The following is a 24,124-nucleotide window of genomic DNA, read 5'->3' on the forward strand; positions in this document are numbered from 1 at the left end:
GATTGAAGTCATATTTCTCATCAATCATTATCATCAACAGCATTATCAGATGGGCTGAAAGACCATGACATATTATTTAATCCCCCCCCTTGACTTGACTTAGTGACATACACGGACTGTGCAAAACATTAGGAACAAATCAAATCAAATCAAATGTATTTATATAGCCCTTCGTACATCAGCTGATATCTCAAAGTGCTGTACAGAAACCCAGCCTAAAACCCCAAACAGCAAGCAATGCAGGTGTAGAAGCACGGTGGCTAGGAAAAACTCCCTAGAAAGTCCAAAACCTAGGAAGAAACCTAGAGAGGAACCAGGCTATGTGGGGTGGCCAGTCCTCTTCTGGCTGTGCCGGGTGGAGATTATAACAGAACATGGCCAAGATGTTCAAATGTTCATAAATGACCAGCATGGTCGAATAATAATAAGGCAGAACAGTTGAAACTGGAGCAGCAGCACAGTCAGGTGGACTGGGGACAGCAAGGAGTCATCATGCCAGGTAGTCCTGGGGCACGGTCCTAGGGCTCAGGTCCTCTGAGAGAGAGAAAGAAAGAGAGAATTAGAGAGAGCATATGTGGGGTGGCCAGTCCTCTTCTGGCTGTGCCGGGTGGAGATTATAAGAGATCATGGCCAAGATGTTCAAATGTTCATAAATGACCAGCATGGTCGAATAATAGTAAGGCAGAACAGTTGAAACTGGAGCAGCAGCATGGCCAGGTGGACTGGGGACAGCAAGGAGTCATCATGTCAGGTAGTCCTGGGGCATGGTCCTAGGGCTCAGGTTCTCTGAGAGAGACAAAGAAAGAGAGAAGCAGAAAATTAGAGAACGCACACTTAGATTCACACAGGACAGCGAATAGGACAGGAGAAGTACTCCAGATATAACAAACTGACCCTAGCACCCCGACACATAAACTACTGCAGCATAAATACTGGAGGCTGAGACAGGAGGGGTCAGGAGACACTGTGGCCCCATCCGAGGACACCCCCGGACAGGGCCAAACAGGAAGGATATAACCCCACCCACTTTGCCAAAGCACAGCCCCCACACCACTAGAGGGATATCTTCAACCACCAACTTACCATCCTGAGACAAGGCTGAGTATAGCCCACAAAGATCTCCGCCACGGCACAACCCAAGGGGGGGGGCGCCAACCCAGACAGGATGACCACAACAGTGAATCAACCCACTCAGGTGACGCACCCCATCCAGGGACGGCATGAGAGAGCCCCAGTAAGCCAGTGACTCAGCCCCTGTAATAGGGTTAGAGGCAGAGAATCCCAGTGGAAAGAGGGGAACCGGCCAGGCAGAGACAGCAACTTCCTAACAACGAGTTGCACCCCATTTAGCCCTCGGAACAGCCTCAATTCGTCAGGGCATGGACTCTACAAGGTGTCGAAAGCGTTCTACAGGGATGCTGTCCCGTGTTGACTCCAATGCTTCCCACAGTTGTTTCATGTTCGATGGATGTCTTTTGGGTGGTGGACCATTCTTGATACACATGGGAAACTAATGAGTGTGAAAAACCAAGCAGCGTTCCGGTTCTTGACACACTCAAACTGGTTCACCTGTCACCTACTTCCATACCCCGTTAAATCTTTTGTCTTGCCCATTCACCCTCTGAATGGAACACATACCCAATCCATGTCTCATTCGTCTCAAGGTTAAAACATCCCTCTTTAATCTGTCTCCTCCCCTTCATCTACAGTGATTGAAGTGGATATAACAGGTGACATCAATAAGTGATCATAGCTTTCACCATTTACCAAACATGATTTGGGGTCATTTTCTTCAAGAGTTACTTATTTGTCACCAATCAGCTCACATTGTAAATAATCTATCTTGTCTCTTTTGTTTTTCGTCTCGTCATGTCTTCTCTCTCTCCATTCTCTTGTACCCTTCATGACTCCAGAGCTCAGATCCATAGATTATTATTGACCCCATCACATGAAGACACAGCCAGACTGAGGATCATCAAGCCCTGAACAGTCGAATTCTGTTTCCAGAGTTGTAGCTGTACTGTGTGTCTGTTGTGGGTGGCAGGGTTTCTGTCAGAGCCTGGGTCTCCTGATGATTGCCCACCATCCACAACAAATTAGCTATAGTTTCTGCAGATTCTTCAACTCTTTTAGGGTAATTGCAGGCTAGGTAAATTGTCAGTGACAGACCCCGTGAAACTCAATATCTCAAACACAGAGTGAAGGGTGTAGTAAATAGGTGTACTGTACTGGGCTTTGAATACTGCACCTGCAGTATACACTTGTCCGCCTGCAGTACTCACTTGTCCGCCTGTAATACTCATCTGTCCACCTGCAGTACTCACCTGTCTGCCTGCAATACTCACCTGTCCGCCTGCAGTACTCACCTGTCTGCCTGCAATACTCATCTGTCCGCCTGCAATACTCACCTGTCCGCCTGCAATACTCACCTGTCCGCCTGCAGTACTCACCTGTCTGCCTGCAATAATCATCTGTCCACCTGCAGTACTCACCTGTCTGCCTGCAATACACACCTGTCCGCCTGCAGTACTCACCTGTCTGCCTGCAATACTCACCTGTCCGCCTGCAATACTCACCACTTGCAGTATCCGCCTGCAGTACTCACCTGTCCACATGCAGTACTCACCTGTCCACATGCAGTACCCACCTGTCCACCTGCAGTACTCACCTGTCCACGTGCAGTACTCACCTGTCCACCTGCAGTACTCACATGTCCACCTACAGTACTCACCTGTCCACGTGCAGTACTCAATATTAGGGAGGTGTTAATGTTTGGTACAGTCGGTGTATGTAATTTAACAGGCACTTTTATCCAAAGCAACCTAAAAAAATATATATAGATGACCCTCGGAATCAAACTAACTTTCCAGGCATTGCAAGAGCCATGCTCTACCAAATGAGCTACAGAGGACCACTCATAAAATCTGTGGCTAGTTGATTCAAGTGCTGGGCTGGAACAAAACAGTGCAACCCTGAGGATACTCAGGACTTGAGAAACACTCTGCTCTGACATGATTTACAGTGATTAGATTGCTTTTACAGGAATCACGGCCTTCTCAAACAGTGAAACAGACCATCTCAAACCAACTACAAACCACAGTTATGTTGTATCTGTTTCTTATACATTTCTGGTTGTGAGCAGGAAGACTCCCACCTGTATTGGCAGCCTGCCTGTCCCTTAAATCACGTACCTTAAAGGTCTCTCCCTTCTGTTTGCTATTTAGCTATCAGACACCTGCGTCAACAAACGTTGATTGGGAGTCTTCCTCCAGGGGACAACAAAGCAGAACAACTCTTCCTGTTCAGCTGGAGCAGTGATAAAGAAGAAATATTGAGGTACAGATATGACCTAGGTTGATACAGTACCAGACCTGGGTCAAATACATATGTCAAATAGTGTCAAATATGTATAATACAAGTATTTGAGGAGCTCCTTGGTTTAGTTACAAAAGTGCAAACTCCATTCTATTTCATTGGTTCCATTGCACTGGGCAAAACTAACCAAGCACAGCTCAAGTATTTGACCTTATGCATTCGATTTAGGTTTGGTAGATATAAAATGACTATTGCGTGGTGTTTGTGTATTTGGTCTGATAACGCATGACGAGGGAATTATTATCCTAGCTAGCGTTGCCGCTATCCTTCAACTCTGACAGGCTTTGTAACATCACCAGGGCAAGCTCAGGCTTGCTCAGTCAGCCCTCCCAAGGTCTGAGGCACAAGGAAACACACACAAACACACACACACTCCTCCAATCACAGATAGATCCTGTCAGTGCCCAGCGACAAAATTACAGCACACATTTGATGGAGTGTGGCTCTTCAGACCAAGCAATCATCTTTTGCCTTCATCAGCTATTAAAGAGGCCTAGACCCTCCTACCAGCCTGACTGATCTCCAAAACCACACCAAGGAGTCACTTCTAACCCATTTGTCTCAACTCCCCCACACAACTCCACAATACACTGTATTCACAATTCACATTCATGCCATTGGCACACTGAGTCTGTACACCATTGATGAAAGAAAGAGAAAGAGAAAGAGCTAGAGAGCGTTCACAGTCAGCACACTGACACCAATATCAGATCACATCAAAATCACAGTCTAGTTGAACAGAGCAATACTCAATCATGAGTCAGCAAAGACAAAGGAAGTAAATAATATTAAGAAATGCTATAGATGGAAGGAATGTAGTGTGGAAACATACAAACAAATAATTAGGCAACAACAAATTCAATCAGTTTTAGACAACTTCCTGGACAAAACTTTCCACTGTAATAGTGAAGGTGTAAACTTGGCAGTAGAAAACCTAAACAGTATACTTGACCTCTCAGCTTCCCTATCAAATCAAAAAATGTCAAACAGAAAACTGAAGAAAATTAACAATGACAAATGGAAATTGAGAAACCTATCCAAACAAAAACAGAGAGACACAGAAAACCTGAGTCTATGCCTTCACCATGGTGAATCACTAAAACAATAGAAAAATACAGTACGGGAAAAGAAGGAACAGCACGTCAGAAATCAGCTCAATGTAATTGAAGAATTCATAGATTCTAACCACTTCTGGGAAAATTGGAAAACACTAAACAAACAGAGATGGAGATGTATGGGTAAACCACTTCTCCAATATTTTAGTCCCTATAATAAAACAGAAAAAATATATACTTCATGATCAAATACAAATCTTATAATCAACTATTAAAGACTACCAGAACCCACTGGATTCTCAAATTACATTGAATGAACTACAGGACAAATCAAAAACTCTCCAACCCAAAAGGGCCTGTTGTGTTATAAATGATAAAATATACAGACAACAAATTCCAATTGGCTATACTTAAACTCTAACATCATTCTCAGCTCTGGCATCTTCCCTAATATTTGGAAACAAGGACTGATCACCCAAATCCACATAAGTGGAAACCAATTTGACCCCAGTAACTACCGTGGGAGTCAACAGCAACCTTGGGAAAATCCTCTGCATTATCATTAACAGCAGACTTGTACATTTCCTCAATGAAAAATATCAAATTGGCTTTTTACCAAATTACCGTACGACAGACCACGTATTCACCCTGCACACGCTAATTGACAAACAAGCCAAAACAAAGGCAAAGTATTCTCATGCTTTGTTGATTTCAAAAAAGCCTTTGACTCAATTTGGCATGAGGGTCTACTATACAAATCGATGGAAAGTGGTGTTTGGGGAAAAACATGCAATATTATAAAATGTAAGATATACACAATAAAATACACAAACAACAAGTGTGCGGTTAAAATGGTCAAAAACACACATTTGTTTCCACAGGGCTGTGGGGTGAGACAGGGATGCACCTTAAGCCCCACCCTCTTCAACATATATGTCAACGAATTTGCGAGGGCACTAGAACCGTCTGCAACACCCAGTCTCACCTTATTAGAATCTAAAGTGAAATTGTTTGCTGATGATCTGGTGCTTCTGTCACTAACCAAGGAGGGCCTACAGTAGCACCTAGATCTTCTGCACAGATTCTGCCTTTCCTGGGCCCTGACAGTAAATCTCAGTAAGACAAAAAATTATGGTGTTCCAAAAAAGGTCCAGTCGCCAGGACCACAAATACAATTCCATCTAGAAACCATTGCCCTAGAGCAAACAAAAAACAATACATACCTCGGCCTAAACATTAGTGCCACAAGTAACTTCCACAAAGCTGTGAATGAGCTGAGAGACAAGGCAAGAAGGGCCTTATATGCCATAAAAAGGAACATAAAATTTGACATACCAATTAGAATCTGGCTAAAAATATAGAACCCACTGCCCTTTATGGATGTGAGGTCTAGGGTCCGCTCACCAACCAATAATTCACAAAACGGGACAAACACCAAATTGATACTCTGCATGCAGAATTCTGCAAAAATATCCTCTGTGTACAACGTAAAACACCAAACAATGCATGCAGAGCAGAATTAGGCAGATACCTGTTAATGATCAAAATCCAGAAATTACTTGTTAAATTCCACAACCACCTAAAAGGATGTGATTCCCAAACATTCCATAGCAAAGCCATCACATACAGAAAGATGAACCTGGAGAAGAGTCCCCTAAACAAACTGGTCTTGGGGCTCTGTTCACAAACACAGACCCCACAGAGCCCCAAGACAGCAACACAATTAAACCCAACCACATCATGAGAAACAAAAAGATAATTACTTGACACATTGGAAATAATTAACAAACAAAGAAAACAGAGCAAATTAGAAGGTTAGACAGGCTGTGCACACTGCCCACAAAATGAGGTGGAAACTGAACTGCACTTCCGAACCTCCTGTCAAATGTTTTTTTTTTTTTCACCTTTATTTAACCAGGTAGGCTAGTTGAGAACAAGTTCTCATTTGCAACTGCAACCTGGCCAAGATAAAGCAAAGCAGTTCGACACATAACACAGCACAGTTACACATGGAATAAACAAAGTTACAATCAATAATACAGTATAAAAATCTATACACAGCATGTGCAAATGAGGTAGAATAAGAGAGACAATAAATAGGCCATGGTGGCGATGTAATTACAATATAGCAATTAAACAATGGAATGGTAGAATGAGCAGAAGATGAATGTGCAAGTAGAGATACTGGGGTGCAAAGGAGAAAGATAAATAAATAAATATAGTATGAGGATGAGGTAGATTGGATGAGCTATTTACAGATGAGATATGTACAGGTGCAGTGATCTGTGAGCTGCTCTGAAAGCTGGTGCTTAAAGCTAGTGAGGGAGGTAAGAGTCTCCAGCTTCAGTGATTTTTGCAGTTCGTTCCAGTCATTGGCAGCAGAGAACTGGAAGGAGAGGCGGCCAAAGGAAGAATTGGCTTTGGGGGTGACCAGTGAGATACACCTGCTGGAGCGCATGCTACCTGTGGTTGCTGCTATGGTGACCAGTGAGCTGAGATAAGGCGGGGATTAACTTAGCAGAGACTTGTAGATGACCTGGAGCCAGTGGGTTTGACGACGAGTATGAAGCGAGGGCCAGCCAACGAGAGCATACAGGTCGCAGTGGTGGGTTGTATATGTGGCTTTGGTGACAAAATGGATGGCACTGTGATAGACTGCATCCAATTGGTTGAGTAGAGTGTTGGAGGCTATTTGTAAATGACATCGCCAAAGTCGAGGATCGGTAGGATGGTCAGTTTTACGACTGTATGTTTGGCAGCATGAGTGAAGGATGCTTTGTTGCAAAATAGGAAGCCGATCCTAGATTTAATTTTGAATTGGAGAAGTTTAATGTGAGTCTGGAAGGAGAGTTTATAGTCTAACCAGACACGTAGGTATTTGGAGTTCTCCACATATTCTAAGTCAGAACTGTCCAGAGTAGTGATGCTGGACGGGCGGGCAGATGCGGGCAGTGATCGGTTGAAGAGCATGCATTTAGTTTGACTTGCATTTAAGAGCAGTTGGAGGCCACGGAAGGAGTGTTGTATGGCATTGAAGCTCATCTGGAGGTTAGTTAACACAGTGTCCAAAGAAGGGCCAGATGTATACAGAATGGTGTCGTCTGCGTAGAGGTGGATCAAAGAATCACCCACAGCAAGAGCGACATCATTGATATATATGGAGAAAAGAGTCGGCCTGAGAATTGAACCCTGTGACACCCCCATAGAGACTGCCAGAGTTCCGGACAACAGGCCAGAGGCAGGGTAGAATAGATATAGGTCTGTAGCAGTTTGGGTCTAGAGTGTCTCCCCCTTTGAAGTAGGGGAGGACCGCGGCAGCTTCCCAATCTTTGCGAATCTCAGACGATACGAAAGAGAGGTTGAACAGGCTAGTAATAGGGGTTGCAACAATTTCCACAGATCATTTTAGAAAGAGAGGGTCCAGATTGTTTAGCCCGGCTGATTTGTAGGGGTCCAGATTTTGCAGCTCTTTCAGAACATCAGCTATCTGGATTTGGGTGAAGGAGAAGTGGGGGAGTTGCTGTGAGGAGCGCAGGGCTGTTGATCGGGGTAGGGGTAGCCAGGTGGAAAGCATGACCAACCATAGAATAATGCTTATTGAAATTCTCAATTATAGTGGATTTATCGGTGGTGACAGTGTTTCCTAGCCTGAGTGCAGTGGGCAGCTGGGGGGAGGTGCTCCTATTCTCCATGGACTTTACAGTTTCCCAGAACTTTTTTGAGTTTGTGCTACAGGATGCAAATTTCTGCTTGAAAAAGCTAGCCTTAGCTTTCCTAACTGCTTGTGTATATTTGTTCCTAACTTCCCTGAAATGTTGCTATTCACGGGGGCTATTCGATTTGGAGGGTGCCCGTGTTTAAGGATTTGGGGTTGTACCTGGTGGTTCATTGAAAATTTGTGTGAGATTGAGGGCATCAAGCTTAGATTGTAGGATGGCTGGGGTGTTTATCATTTCACAGTTTAGGTCACCTAGCAGCACGAGCTCTGAAGATAGATGGAGGCAATCAATTCACATATGGTGTCCAGAGCATAGCTGGGGGCAGAGGGTGGTCTATATGTTTGGGTACAGACCTGGATTGTATGACAGAACTCTGCAGGCTATCTCTGCAGTAGATTGCAACACCACCCCCTTTGGCAGTTCTATCTTGTTGGAAAATATTATAGTTAGGGATGAAAATTTCAGGGGATTTGGTGGTCTTCCTAAGCCAGGATTCAGACATGGCTAGGACATCTGGGTTGGCAGAGTGTTTTATTCACTGCTTTAGCACAAACTTAGGGAGGAGGCTTCTAATGTTAACATGCATGAAACCAATGCTTTTACGGTCACAGAAGTCAACAAATGAGAGCACCTGGGGAGTAGGAGTGGAGCTAGGCACTGCAGGGCCTGGCTTAACCTCTACATCACCAGAGGAACAGAGGAGGAGTTGGATGAGGTTACGGCTAAAGGTCTCAGAACTGGTCGTTTAGTGCGTTCAAAGCAGGGAGTAAAAGGAGCAGGCTTCTGGGTGAGATAGAATAGATGCAAGACATAATGTACAGACAGAGGTATGGTAGGATGTGAGTACATTGGAGGTAAACCTAGGCATTGAGTAATGATGAGAGAGATATTGTCTCTAGAGACGTTTAAACAATGTCACCACATATATGGGAGGTGGAATTAAATGGTAGGTTAAGGCATATTTAGCAGAGCTATAGACTCTACAGTGAAATAAGACAATAATCACTAACCAGGAAAGTAATGGACAAGGCATATTGATATTAGGGAGAGGCATGCGTAGCCGGGTGATCAATAGGGGTCCAGTGAGTGGTTGGGCTGGCTAGAGACACGGCGATTCAGACAGCTAGCAGGCTGGGGCTAACAAGCTAGCAGGCTGGGGCTAGCAATCTAGCAGAAGGGCCTTAGAGGGACGTCTCGACGGAGGAAAGTGTGTTTTGGTCGATAGACCAGTCGTGATGGATTAGTAGGGTTCGCGATGTAGGGGCCAGTTTAGTACCCCCTTGAGCAGATTAGCTAGCCGGGAGAAAGGGCCTAGAATGGGCTAGCTCCAGGCTAGTTGGTGCTTGCTCCGGGACCGATGTTAGCCAGTACTCGGATAGCAGCTAGCTAGCTGCGAAGATCCAGGTGAAAATGTCCAGAGCTTGCGGTAGGAATCCAGGGATATGGAGAGAAAATATGTCAGCTATGCTCTGGTTTGAGTCGCTTTGTACACACTGGCGAGAGCTTTCCGAGCTAAAGGTTAGCTAGTAGCTGACTAGTAGCTAGTGAGCTAGCTAGCTCCTGTTGGGGGATTCCGAATACGAGGTGAAAAAAACAGATCCGCACCACATTGAGTGAGGAGGGTTGCAGGAGAGTGTTTTGAAGTTGAGTTTTAGAAAAAATATTTTAAAAGATATGCGAAGAAAATATAAAAAATGTATATACACGGGACAAGACGAGGACAAAAGACGTCTGACTGCTACGCCATCTGCCAAATGTATGACCATATTAAAGACACATATTTCCCTCAGATTACACAGATCCACAAAGAATTCCAAAACAAACCCAATTTTGATAAACTCGCATATCTATTGGGTGAAATACCACAGTGTGCCATCACAGCAACAATATTTGTGACCTGTTGCCACAAGAAAAGGGAAACCAGTGAAGAACAAACACCATTGTACATACAACCCATATTTATGTTTATTTATTTTCCCTTTTGTACTTAAACTATTTGCACATTGTTTTTTGCACAAGACTTTATATTGAAATAAAAGGCCATTTGGAATGTCTTTATTCTTTTGGAACTTCTGTGAGTGTATTGTATACTGTTAATTTCACTCTTGTTTATTATCTATTTCACTTGCTTTGGCAATGTTAACATACAGTATGTTTCCCATGCCAATAAAGCCCTTGAATTGAGCGAGAGAGATAGGTATTAATTTCCTTGGATACGTTAGAATGTGCACTCACTTCAGCCTAAGCAATCTGTTGGCAGATTGTAAAGATAGGAAAGGTTGTCCGAAGCAGGACTGCATCCTCCTAGTTAATTTATTCACAGCTGTCATGACGTTGGCCTTGGGGGTAGGTTTATGACAGTCATAAATACTTCTTACCCCCTTTTTCCTCTCTCTACCCTACTGATGTTACATTTGAAAAACCTTTGGTTATTAACATAGAGATTCTGGGAACATCAGAAGGTGGGGGGGAATTAACTATATTCTGGTAATCTGACCAATTGAACATATGCGGTGGTACTTAATGAATATGATGTCCGTTCGGTTGTCATCTGAGACATTCTCATCAATGATAAGATGACATAAACTCTACAGTGGAAAGTCTACACATCAGAGTTATCGGATTCACATGGAATTGTTGTTCAATTTAAATGTTTGAATATGAAATTATTTGTGATGGGATGAAATGTGATTTTAGCTTCTAAAATGTGAGATTTGGGTTTTCATAAGGTAGGGCTCTGCTCAATCTGTGGCCCGCCCCTGTGAAGGGACATGGGCTATAAAACTTTTCAAACATGCCCTCTTCTCCCTTCCTATATAAAGCCTTGACGACAATATAACCATCTGTTCCGAGGATGTGAGGACGACGGTCCAATGTCAGAATGGTTCAGATAATAACTACAGAACGAAGCCAACATCAGCGTGAGCTTTGGTTGCAAATGGTATGAACTTTGAACTCTTATTCACTACAAAAGTGATACCTCCTAGCCGTTGAGTTAGCAACATCAGCTGCAAACGCAGGAAAGGAAGGAACAGACAGAGTATACCGTCTACCACACAACGACGTTACTACAACGTATCCAATCGACCAGCAGAGACATTCTTCAAAGGACTCGGTTGGGCAACATGGCCTTCCATCTACCACCAACCTACTGAAGCGTAGCTCAGAGTAAATATTTATTGCATTTTCCTTTTCCAAATGGGCGGTAATTTAGAATGCATAAGATACTGTATTTACGATAGCACAGCTTCGCCCTTTGTTCCTCAGTCTTCCACTCAAACCCAGCCCCTTTTCTTTTGTGTAACAAGCTGTCATATCTGTTCCGCCCGCTAGGGACGTTTTCCTTTATGACGTCATTTGTAATCAAGTCATGATTAATTATGTGTATGTGTAATTCTGTGTGATTAGTTAGGTATTTAGTAAGTAAATAATTAAATCCAATTTTGTATTGCTGATTAAACTTGTTAGCCAAGGTTCGTAAAGAATTTACAACTTTCAGATGAGACTGAATTAAGGTGACGATTAATATTGACTGTTATTGATGTAAAATATTACTAGGTCTTTAAGACTTTATTCGGAAGATAACAGCTCTATAAATATTATTTTGTGGTGCCACGACTATTTACATGATTAGCTCAATCAGGTAATATTAATTACGGAGAAATTATTTTATAGAATAGAATGTCATATCACATAATCCGGCATAGCCAAAGACACAACACAGCCAATACGCTATAAAACCAAAACTAAGTACAACATTTTGAAGAACATTGCACCAACAAAGTAGCAATTTCTTCATCCATTGTCTCTTACAAGTTTAAAGCTGAACATTTGCAGTCCAACACTTTTCCTGCCCTTTGAAGAGTACCATTCACTCACAGTCAGCATGTAAAACCAATAGCCGCACCATCCTATACTCCATTTTACATCCACCAGACACAACAAGTGTGGCCTGAATCTTTACCTCCGACCCAGACATCCACCACCCTTTTACAGCTCACAATGGGTCAGCCCAGTGAATGAAGCTGCCAGGAGCCCACAGCGGCTCGGGCTACAGCTGGGTAGAGGGTCTCCCCAGGCAGCCATTGTGATGGTAAGCGAGGTCTGAATGGACGAGCAGGAGACATAAAACAGAGGAACAGATAAGGTGGAGGAGACGAGAGGTATAGAGGGAGACGAGACAACAAAAAACCACTTCAGAGATAGATCAGATAGGTTGGATAGTTCCCCTGACCACTGACCTAAGGGTTCTCTGCTCGTGGTTTTTGAGGTTGTTGAAGTGATCTGGGTTGAGGTAAATACAAGTTTATTACAATGTTTTGGACGGTTTGTTTAAAAACAGAGACAGAAAGAGTATGCCTGCTATGTAAGCTGTACTGAGATACAAAGGCAATAAACAAAGAGCTTTAAGGCATCAGGAAGTAAAGAGTTAAAACCTGCTCTATAATCCTAAACCATGAAACCACTCAGAGAAACGTGACGTCAGTGAGATAATCAGTAAAATAATCAGGTGTGTGTAGGTGGGGTTGGGGGTGGAGAGGGGCATGTGTGTGTACCAATGACTGTATATACATATGAATGGACAAAGCCATCAATCACATAACACTATTCAGTCCTGTATGAAAACTGCATTGAAGCCAAATGAAGTCGTTGAGATTGCTTCTCATGGAGACATAACATGTGTAGTTTGAGCTACTCTAGGAACAACAAACTAACATGGTCCAAGCACATCAAGACATTCGTGAAGAGGGCACGACAAAACCTATTCCCCCTCAGGAGACTGAAAAGATTTGGCATGTGTCCTCAGATTCTCAAAAGGGTTTACAGCTGCACCATCGAGAGCATCCTGATGGGTCGCATCACTGCCTGGTATGGCAACTGCTCAGCCTCTGACCGCAAGGCACTACAGAGGGTAGTGCGTACAGCGCAGAACATCAACGGGGCCAAGCTTCCTGCCATCCAGGACCTCTATACCAGGCAGAGGAAGGCCCTAAAAATGGACTCCAGCCACCCTAGTCATAGATTGTTCTTTCTGCTACCGCACGGCAAGCGGTCCCAGAGTGCCAAGTCTAGGTCCAAGAGGCTTCTAAACAGCTTCTACCCCCAAGCCATAAGACTTCTGAACAGCTAATCAAATGGCCACCCAGACTATTGGCCACCCGAATGTACATAATTACCTCAATTACCGTGACACTGGTGCCCCCGCACGTTGACTGAACCGGTACCTCCTGTATATAGCCCCACTATTGTTATTTACTGCTGTGCCTTAATTATTTGTTTTTCCTATCTCTTACTTTTATTTTGAGGCATTTTCTTAAAACTGCATTGTTGGTTAAGGGCTTGTAAGTAAGCATTTCATTGTAAGGTCTACACCTGTTGTATTCGGCGAATGTGCCAAATTCAATTTGATTTGATTTAAAGTGACGTTGCAGGCTATCTCAGTGCGGTCCCCTCTTATTGAGTAACTCACGGGGGCTGTTTTGTTAGACTTCAGTGTGGCTTTTGACAAGCCTGTCCCACATAATCCAGGTAGAATCAGGAATTCCCCATGGCAGTTGTCTAGGCCCCTTACCTTTTTCAATCTTTACTAACGACATGCCACTGACTTTGAGTAAAGCCAGTGTGTCTATGTATGTGGATGACTCAACACTATACACATCAGCTACTACAGCGACTGAAATGAATGCAACACTTAACAAAGGGCTGCAATTAGTTTCAGAATGGGTGGCAAGGAATAAGTTAGTGCTAAATATTTCAAAAACTAAAAGCATTGTATTTGGGACAAGTCATTCACTTACCCCCAAACCTCAACTAAATATTGTAATGAAACATTTGGAAATTGAGCAAGTTGAGGTGACTAAACTCCTGGGAGTAACCTTGGATTGTAAACTGTCATGGTCAATAACAGATTGATACAACGGTAGCTAAGATGGGGAGAGAAGTCTGAGCACACAGCTCAGACACCCATGCATACAGTGGCTTGAAAAGTATTCACCCCCAGGCCTCCCGGGTGGCGCAGTGGTTAAGGGCTGTGCCACTAGAGTCTCTGGGTTCGCGCCCAGGTTCTGTCGTAACCGGCCGCGAACGGGAGTTCCATGGGGCGACGCACAATTGGCATAGCGTCGTCCGGGTTAGGGAGGGATTGGCCGGTAGGGATATCCTTGTCTCATCGCACACCAGCGACTCCTGTGGCGGGCCGGGCGCAGTGCACGCTAACCAAGGTTTCCAGGTGTACGGTGTTTCCTCCGACAAATTGGTGTGGCTGGCTTCCGGGTTGGATGTGCACTGTGTTAAGAAGCAGTGCGACTTGGTTGGGTTGTGTATCGGAGGACGCATGACTTTCAACCTTCGTCTCTCCTGAGCCCGTACTGGAGTTGTAGCGTTGAGACAATATAGTAGCTATTAACAATTGGATACCATGAAATTGGGGAGAAAAAAGGGCATAACATTTTAATAAAAACAAAATCAAGTATTCACCCCCTTGGCATTTTTCCTATTTTGTTGCCTTACAACCTGGAATTAAAATGGATATATTGGGGGTTTGTATCATTTGATGTACACAACATGCCTACCACTTTGAAGATGCAAAATATTTTTATTGTAAAACAAACAAGAAATAAGACATAAAACAGTAAACTTGAGCGTGCATAAATATTCATGGCACATCTAGCCACTGGGATTTTTGCCCATTCTTCAAGTCAAAACTGCTCCAGCTCCTTCAAGTTGGATGGGTTCCGCTGGTGTACAGCAATCTTTAAGTCATACCACAGATTCTCAATTGGATTGAGGTCTGGGCTTCGACTAGGCCATTCCAAGACATTTAAATGTTTCCCCTTAAACCAATCAAGTGTTGCTTTAGCAGTATGCTTAGGGTCATTTTCCTGCTGGAAGGTGAACCTCCATCCCAGTCTCAAATCTCTGGAAGCCTGAAACAGGTTTCCCTCAAGAATTTCCCTGTATTTAGCACCATCCATCATGCCTTCAATTCTGACCAGTTTCTCAGTCCCTGCCAATGAAAAACACCCCAACTGCATGATGCTGCCATCACCATGCTTCACTGTGGGTGAAGGGGTCTGCCTACCCATGTGAGAGACGCAGACTCGGTCTCAACCTTTAAGTCTTTACTGAAGACTCATCTCTTCAGTAGGTCATATGAGTGTAGTCTGGCCCAGGAGTGTGAAGGTGAACGGAAAGGCTCTGGAGCAACGAACCGCCCTTGCTGTCTCTGCCTGGCCGGTTCCCCTCTCTCCACTGGGATTCTCTGCCTCTAACTCTATTACAGGGGCTGAGTCACTGGCTTACTGGTGCTCTTCCATGCCGTCCCTAGGAGGGGTGCGTCACTTGAGTGGGTTGAGTCACTGACGTGGTCTTCCTGTCTGGGTTGGCACCCCCCCTTGGGTTGTGCCGTGGCGGAGATCTTTGTGGGCTATACTCAGCCATGTCTCAGGATGGTAAGTTGGTGGTTGAAGATATCCCTCTAGTGGTGTGGGGGCTGTGCTTTGGCAAAATGGGTGGGGTTATATCCTGCCTGTTTGTCCCTGTCTGGGGGTATCATCGGATGGGGCCACAGTGTCTCCTGACCCCTCCTGTCTCAGCCTCCAGTATTTATGCTGCAGTAGTTTATGTGTCGGGGGGCTAGGATCAGTCTGTTATATCTGGAGTATTTCTCCTATCTTACCAGGTGTCCTGTGTGAATTTAAGTATGCTCTCTCTAATTCTCTCTTTCTTTCTTTCGCTCTCATGGAGGACCTGAGCCCTAGGACCATGCCTCTGGAGTACCTGGCATGATGACTCCTTGCTGTCCCCAGTCCACCTGGCCGTGCTGCTGCTCCAGTTTCAACTGTTCTGCCTGCGGCTATGGAACCCTGACCTGTTCATCGGACATGCTACCTGTCCCAGACCTGCTGTTTTCAACTCTCTAGAGACAGCAGGAGCGGTAGAGATACTCTCAATGATTGGCTATGAAAAGCCAACTGACATTTACTCCTGAGGTACTGACTTGTTGCACCCTCGACAACTACTGTGATTATTCTTATTTGACCATGCTGGTCATTTATGAACATTTGAACATCAGCCATGTTCTGTTATAATCTCCACTCGGCACAGCCAGTCAAGGACTGGCCACCCCTCATAGCCTGGTTCTTCTCTAGGTTTCTTCCTAGGGAGTTTTTCATAGCCACCATGCTTCTACACCTGCATTGCTTGCTGCTTTGGGGTTTTAGGCTGGGTTTCTGCCCAGCACCTTGATATATCAGCTGATGTAAGAAGGGCTAAATAAATACATTTGATTTGATTTGTGGGGATGATTGATGTTCTCGGGGTGCTGAGAGGTGTTGGGTTTGTGCCAGACATAGCATTTTCCTTGATGGTCAAAAAGCTACATTTTAGTCTCATCTGACCAGAGTACCTTCTTCCATATGTTTGGGGAGTCTCCCACATGCCTTTTGGCGAACACCAAACGTGTTTGCTTATTTTTTCTTTAACCTTTTCACACGTACCAACACACAGGTCGCCCAACCCACTGGCTCCAGGTCATCTATAAGTAGATGGTAGGTAAAGCTCCGCCCTATCTCAGCTCACTAGTCACCCAATCTACCTACCTCATCCCCATATAGTTTTTATTCACTTTGCTGCTCTTTTGCACACCAGTATCACTACTTACACACCATCATCTGCTCATCATCATCTGCTCATCTATCACTCCGGTGTTAATCTGCTAAATTGTAATTCCTTTGCTACTATGGCCTATTTATTGCCTTACCTCCTCATGTCATTTGCCCACACTGTATATAGACTTTTTTTCCTATTGTGTTATTGACTGTACGCTTGTTTATTCCATGTGTAACTCTGTGTTGTTGTTTCTGTCGTACTGCTTTGCTTTATCTTATCCAGGTCGCAGTTGTAAATGAGACCTTGTTCTCAACTAGTTTACCTGGTTAAATAAAGATAAAAACATTTTTTTAACAATGTTATATGATATATTGTTTTATCTTTTGTTTACATGTAATATAAGTACCAAAATGTGTTTGGACCCCAGGAAGAGTAGCTGCTGCCTTAGCAGGAACTAATGGGGACCCCTAATAAATACAAAAATGTTGAAGGCCAACGAGGGCACTGCAGGCTGCTATTGGCAATTAAACTTGTTCTGTGTACGATTTTAAAATATTCGGTTCAAGGACACACTGGGCATCTGGTGTATTAGAAACAATTATCGGTACCACGATTGTCTTCAATTTTTTGTTTTTATTAACACTAAGATTGACCATGAAGATTGCACATACTGCAATGCCTGCAGTACCACGGTCGGCCTTGAACTTCTGTGGAGTCTATGAAAGGGGCCAGTCGTTCTCCCCTGGTATGGTCACAGTAACAGACTCCTCCTTTCCTCCTTTCCACAGCTGTTCCCCTTTCTCCGAGTACTGCTTAAGTACTGCTTCAGTACTGCTTCAACACAAAATGACACATTTTCACAAGTGTCCTACTCTCCTCTGGCACACACCCGTGTCCTACTCTCCTCTGGCACACACTGAACCCTCACACACACACACACACACACACACACACACATATTTACCATAAGTCAGATCCAAATCTCTCTGACATGACCTTTGTCTCTTTTCATCGCTGTACCCTTTATTTTCTCTCTTCTCTCTTGACTCTGGGGGCTGTAGGGGTCTTTGTCTCTGGGGGCTGTAGGGGTCTTTGTCTCTGGGGTTGTATGGGTCTTTGTCTCTGGGGGCTGTAGGGGTCTTTGTCTCTGGGGGCTGTAGGGGCCTTTGTCTCTGGGGTTGTAGGGGTTATGTCTCTGCAGACTCTAGGTATATTTGTCTCGGGGGCTGTAGGGTCTTTGTCTCTGGGGGCTGTAGGGGTCTTTGTCTCTGGGGGCTATAGGGGTCTTTGTCTCTGGGGGCTGTAGGGGTCTTTGTCTCTGGGGGCTGTAGGGGTCTTTGTCTCTGGGGGCTGTAGGGTCTTTGTCTCTGGGGGCTGTAGGGTCTTTGTCTCTGGGGGCTGTAGGGTCTTTGTCTCTGGGGGCTGTAGAGGTCTTTGTCTCTGGGGGCTGTAGAGGTCTTTGTCTCTGGGGGATGTAGGGTCTTTGTCTCTGGGGGCTGTAGGGTCTTTGTCTCTGGGGGCTGTAGAGGTCTTTGTCTCTGGGGGATGTAGGGTCTTTGTCTCTGGGGGCTGTAGGGTCTTTGTCTCTGGGGGCTGTAGGGGTCTTTGTCTATGGGGGTTGTAGGTGTTATGTCTCTGCAGACTCTAGGAATCTTTGTCTCTGGGGGATGTAGGGGTCTTTGTCTATGGGGGTTGTAGGGGTTATGTCTCTGCAGACTCTAGGAATCTTTGTCTCTGGGGGCTGTAGGGGTCTTTGTCTATGGGGGTTGTAGGTGTTATGTCTCTGCAGACTCTAGGAATCTTTGTCTCTGGGGGATGTAGGGGCATTTGTCTCTGGGGGCTGTGGGAGTCTTTGTTTCTGGGTGCTATAGGAGTCTTTGTCTCTGGGGGTTGTAGGGTCTTTGTCTCTGGGGGCTGTAGGGTCTTTGTCTCTGGGGGTTGTAGGAATCTTTGTCTCTGGGGGCTGTAGGGTCTTTGTCTCTGGGGGTTGTAGGGGTTATGTCTCTGCAGGCTCTAGGAATCTTTGTCTCTGGGGGCTGTAGGGGCCTTTGTCTCTGGGGGCTGTGGGGGGAGTCTTTGTCTCTGGGTGCTATAGGAGTCTTTGTCTCTGGGGGTTGTAGGGTCTTTGTCTCTGGGGGCTGTAGGGTCTTTGTCACTGGGGGATGTAGGAATCTTTGTCTCTGGGGGCTGTGGGGTCTTTGTCTCTGGGGGTTGTAGGGGTTATGTCTCTGCAGGCTCTATGAATCTTTGTCTCTGGGGGTTGTCAGAAGCTTTGTCTCTGGGGGCTGTAGGGTCTTTGTCTCTGGGGGTTGTAGGGGTTATGTCTCTGCAGGCTCTAGAAATCTTTGTCTCTGGGGATTGTAGGAATCTTTGTTTCTGGGGGCTGTAGGGTCTTTGTCTCTGGGGGCTGTGGGAGTCTTTGTCTCTGGGTGCTATAGGAGTCTTTGTCACTGGGGGTTGTAGGGTCTTTGTCTCTGGGGGCTGTAGGGTCTTTGTCTCTGGGGTTGTAGGGGTTATGTCTCTGCAGGCTCTAGGAATCTTTGTCTCTGGGGGCTGTAGGGGTCTTTGTCTCTGGTTGCTGTAGGGGTCTTTGTCTCTGGGGGCTGTAGGGTCTTTGTCTCTGGGGGTTGTAGGGGTTATGTCTCTGCAGGCTCTATGAATCTTTGTCTCTGGGGGTTGTAGGAATCTTTGTCTCTGGGGGCTGTAGGGTCTTTGTCTCTGGGGGTTGTAGGGGTTATGTCTCTGCAGGCTCTATGAATCTTTGTCTCTGGGGGCTGTAGGGGCCTTTGTCTCTGGGGGCTGTGGGAGTCTTTGTCTCTGGGTGCTATAGGAGTCTTTGTCTCTGGGGGTTGTAGGGTCTTTGTCTCTGGGGGCTGTAGGGTCTTTGTCTCTGGGGGCTGTAGGGGCCTTTGTCTCTGGGGGCTGTAGGGTCTTTGTATCTGGGGACTGTAGGGGTCTTTGTCTCTGGTTGCTCTAGGAATCTTTGTCTCTGGGGCTGTAGGGTCTTTGTATCTGGGGACTGTAGGGGTCTTTGTCTCTGGTTGCTGTAGGGGTCTTTGTCTCTGGGGGCTGTAGGGGCCTTTGTCTCTGGGGGCTGTGGGAGTCTTTGTCTCTGGGTGCTATAGGAGTCTTTGTCACTGGGGGTTGTAGGGTCTTTGTCTCTGGGGGCTGTAGGGTCTTTGTCTCTGGGGGTTGTAGGAATCTTTGTCTCTGGGGGCTGTAGGGTCTTTGTCTCTGGGGGTTGTAGGGGCCTTTGTCTCTGGGGGCTGTGGGAGTCTTTGTCTCTGGGTGCTATAGGAGTCTTTGTCTCTGGGGGTTGTAGGGTCTTTGTCTCTGGGGGCTGTAGGGGTTATGTCTCTGCAGGCTCTAGGAATCTTTGTCTCTGGGGGCTGTGGGGTCTTTGTCTCTGGGGGTTGTAGGGGTTATGTTTCTGCAGGCTCTATGAATCTTTGTCTCTGGGGGTTGTCGGAATCTTTGTCTCTGGGGGCTGTAGGGTCTTTGTCTCTGGGGGTTGTAGGGGTTATGTCTCTGCAGGCTCTAGGAATCTTTGTCTCTGGGGGCTGTGGGGTCTTTGTATCTGGGGACTGTAGGGGCTTTGTCTCTGGTTGCTGTAGGGGTCTTTGTCTCTGGGGGCTCTAGGAATCTTTGTCTCTGGGGGCTGTAGGGGCCTTTGTCTCTGGGGGCTGTGGGAGTCTTTGTCTCTGGGTGCTATAGGAGTCTTTGTCTCTGGGGGTTGTAGGGTCTTTGTCTCTGGGGGCTGTAGGGTCTTTGTCTCTGGGGGTTGTATGAATCTTTGTCTCTGGGGGCTGTAGGGTCTTTGTCTCTGGGGGTTGTAGGGGTTATGTCTCTGCAGGCTCTAGGAATCTTTGTCTCTGGGGGCTGTGGGGTCTTTGTCTCTGGGGGTTGTAGGGGTTATGTCTCTGCAGGCTCTAGGAATCTTTGTCTCTGGGGGCTGTGGGGTCTTTGTATCTGGGGACTGTAGGGGGCTTTGTCTCTGGTTGCTGTAGGGGTCTTTGTCTCTGGGGGCTGTAAGGGTCTTTAAAATCATGTCCATTCAGTTGAATTTACCACAGGCGGACTCCAATCAAGTTGTAGAAACATCTCAAGGATGATCAATGGAAACAGGATGCACCTGAGCTCAATTTCGAGTCTCATAGCAAAGGGTCTGTATATGTAAATAGGATATTTCTGTTTTTAATTATTAATGAATTTGCAAAAAATCTAAAAACCTATTTTCACTTTGTCATTATGGGGTATTGTGTGTAGATTGATGAGGACATTTGTTTTATTTAATCAATTTTAGAATAAGGCTGTAACATAACAAAATGTGGAAAAAGTCAAGGGGTCTGAATACTTTCCGAATGCACTTTATGTCCTGTGGATAAGGAGGTTGTGTCTTATCCGCTTGGTTTGCCAGACAAAGTGGTAGCTACTGTGAGATGTCCTCCATGGTATGCACTCTGAATACATACTCCATATTCTGAAAATGTTATCCTTGGTCTGTAGTCTATTGAATATTTAGCATTTGATGTTGGATTTTCAATCACTGACATTATCCTGTGTTTATTCATCCAAAGTAAAATAAAGAGCATAGTGTCAAAAAGAGAAATATTGATATAAATTAAACACAAGTTTAAACTTTTATGAACCATTAACATTTATAGATAACACCAGTAGCCTCTTGGTCTTTTATGAACCATTAACATTTCCAGATAACACCAGTAGTTTCTTGGTCTTTTATGAAGAAAAAAAAATATTTATAGTTAACACCAGTAGTCTCTTGGTCTTTTATGAACCATTAACATTTATAGATAACACCAGTAGTCTCTTGGTCTTTTATGAACCATTAACATTTCCAGATAACACCAGTAGCCTCTTGGTCTTTTATGAACCATTAACATTTATAGATAACACCAATAGTCTCTTGGTCTTTTATGAACCATTAACATTTATAGATAACACCAGTAGTCTCTTGGTCTTTTATGAACCATTAACATTTATAGATAACACCAGTAGCCTCTTGGTCTTTTATGAACCATTAACATTTCCAGATAACACCAATAGTCTCTTGGTCTTTTATGAACCATTAACATTTATAGATAACACCAGTAGTCTCTTGGTCTTTTATGAACCATTAACATTTCCAGATAACACCAGTAGCCTCTTGGTCTTTTATGAACCATTAACATTTCCAGATAACACCAGTAGCCTCTTGGTCTTTTATGAACCATTAACATTTATAGATAACACCAGTAGTCTCTTGGTCTTTTATGAACCATTAACATTTATAGATAACACCAGTAGCCTCTTGGTCTTTTATGAACCATTAACATTTATAGATAACACCAGTAGCCTCTTGGTCTTTTATGAACCATTAACATTTCCAGATAACACCAGTAGCCTCTTGGTCTTTTATGAACCATTAACATTTGTAGATAACACCAGTAGTCTCTTGGTCTTTTATGAACCATTAACATTTATAGATAACACCAGTAGCCTCTTGGTCTTTTATGAACCATTAACATTTATAGATAACACCAGTAGCCTCTTGGTCTTTTATGAACCATTAACATTTCCAGATAACACCAGTAGCCTCTTGGTCTTTTATGAACCACCAGTAGTCTCTCATAAATCACGGAAATGTAATGAGGCATCTCATTGATCATAACGTCACCATTTAAATTTTATCGTCTATTTCGTTTCACCTTTTCATCAAATTAAAGCTTGACCTTTGTCACTGTGACATACCCCCAAATGAGAGATCAAACATCTGTTCAAACACAGCTCAGACTCTGGGCTATTTTACCTAGCTGGGACACACACACATACACGAACGTGCACACACGTACACACATGCATGAACACACACATACACACACACACAGGTCCAGTTTGTGGGGGGATGTTAAACTTCTCTCCCTCTGTCCCAGGGGAAACTGATATTAACTGGCAATGTGGGAGGCCGAGGGTGTTTAATGACACATGATTACTGTAGAGTGGGATCCTGTAATTACCACCACTAATGAATTCACACCCCTCACCCCTGATGTGCACTGGACCAAATCACTGATACACAGAGAGACCAAATCACTGATACACAGAGGAACCAAATATCTGATACACAGAGAGGGATCAAATCACTGTTACACAGAGAGGGATCAAATCACTGATACACAGAGAGATCAAATCGCTGATACACAGAGAGGGATCAAATCACTGATACACAGAGAGAGATCAAATCGCTGATACACAGAGAGGGATCAAATCACTGATACACAGAGAGGGATCAAATCACTGATACACAGAGAGATCAAATCGCTGATACACAGAGAGGGATCAAATCACTGATACACAGAGAGATCAAATCGCTGATACACAGAGAGGGATCAAATCACTGATACACAGAGAGGGATCAAATCGCTGATACACAGAGAGAGATCAAATCGCTGATACACAGAGAGGGATCAAATCGCTGATACACAGAGAGAGATCAAATCACTGATACACAGAGAGGGATCAAATCGCTGATACACAGAGAGAGATCAAATCGCTGATACACAGAGAGGGATCAAATCACTGATACACAGAGAGGGATCAAATCGCTGATACACAGAGAGAGATCAAATCGCTGATACACAGAGAGGGATCAAATCACTGATACACAGAGAGATCAAATCGCTGATACACAGAGAGGGATCAAATCACTGATACACAGAGCCGGGCCAAATCACTCATACACATAGAGGGATCAAATCACTGATACACATAGAGTGATCAAATCACTGATACACAGAGAGTGATCAAATCACTGATACACAGAGAGGGATCAAATCACTGATACACAGAGAGGGATCAAATCACTGATACACAGAGAGGGATCAAATCACTGATACACAGAGAGATCAAATCACTGATACACAGAGAGATCAAATCGTTGATTCAAAGAGAGGGATCAAATCAGTGATACACAGAGAGATCAAATCGTTGATTCAAAGAGAGGGATCAAATCAGTGATACACAGAGAGATCAAATCGTTGATTCAAAGAGAGGGATCAAATCAGTGATACACAGAGAGATCAAATCGTTGATTCAAAGAGAGGGATCAAATCAGTGATACACAGAGAGGGATCAAATCAGTGATGATTCAAAGAGAGGGATCAAATCAGTGATACACAGAGAGATCAAATCGGTGATTCAAAGAGAGGGATCAAATCAGTGATACACAGAGAGATCAAATCGTTGATTCAAAGAGAGGGATCAAATCAGTGATACACAGAGAGATCAAATCGTTGAGTCAAAGAGAGGGATCAAATCAGTGATACACAGAGAGATCAAATCGTTGATTCAAAGAGAGGGATCAAATCA

The 24,124-nt window shown here is 44.5% G+C and overlaps 1 long non-coding RNA gene across 1 annotated transcript; it reads left to right on the top strand.

The window, feature by feature from the left end:
* The first annotated feature begins 811 nt into the window (after positions 1 to 811).
* LOC135565543 (uncharacterized) lies at positions 812 to 17,118 on the top strand. The gene is made up of 2 exons (XR_010461654.1): positions 812 to 3,336; positions 15,896 to 17,118. It is a non-coding gene; the product is annotated as an uncharacterized LOC135565543 (long non-coding RNA).
* Positions 17,119 to 24,124: the final 7,006 nt, after the last annotated feature.

This window comes from Oncorhynchus nerka, linkage group LG28, assembly GCF_034236695.1.
Source record: "Oncorhynchus nerka isolate Pitt River linkage group LG28, Oner_Uvic_2.0, whole genome shotgun sequence".
NCBI classification, from domain to species: Eukaryota; Metazoa; Chordata; class Actinopteri; order Salmoniformes; family Salmonidae; genus Oncorhynchus; species Oncorhynchus nerka.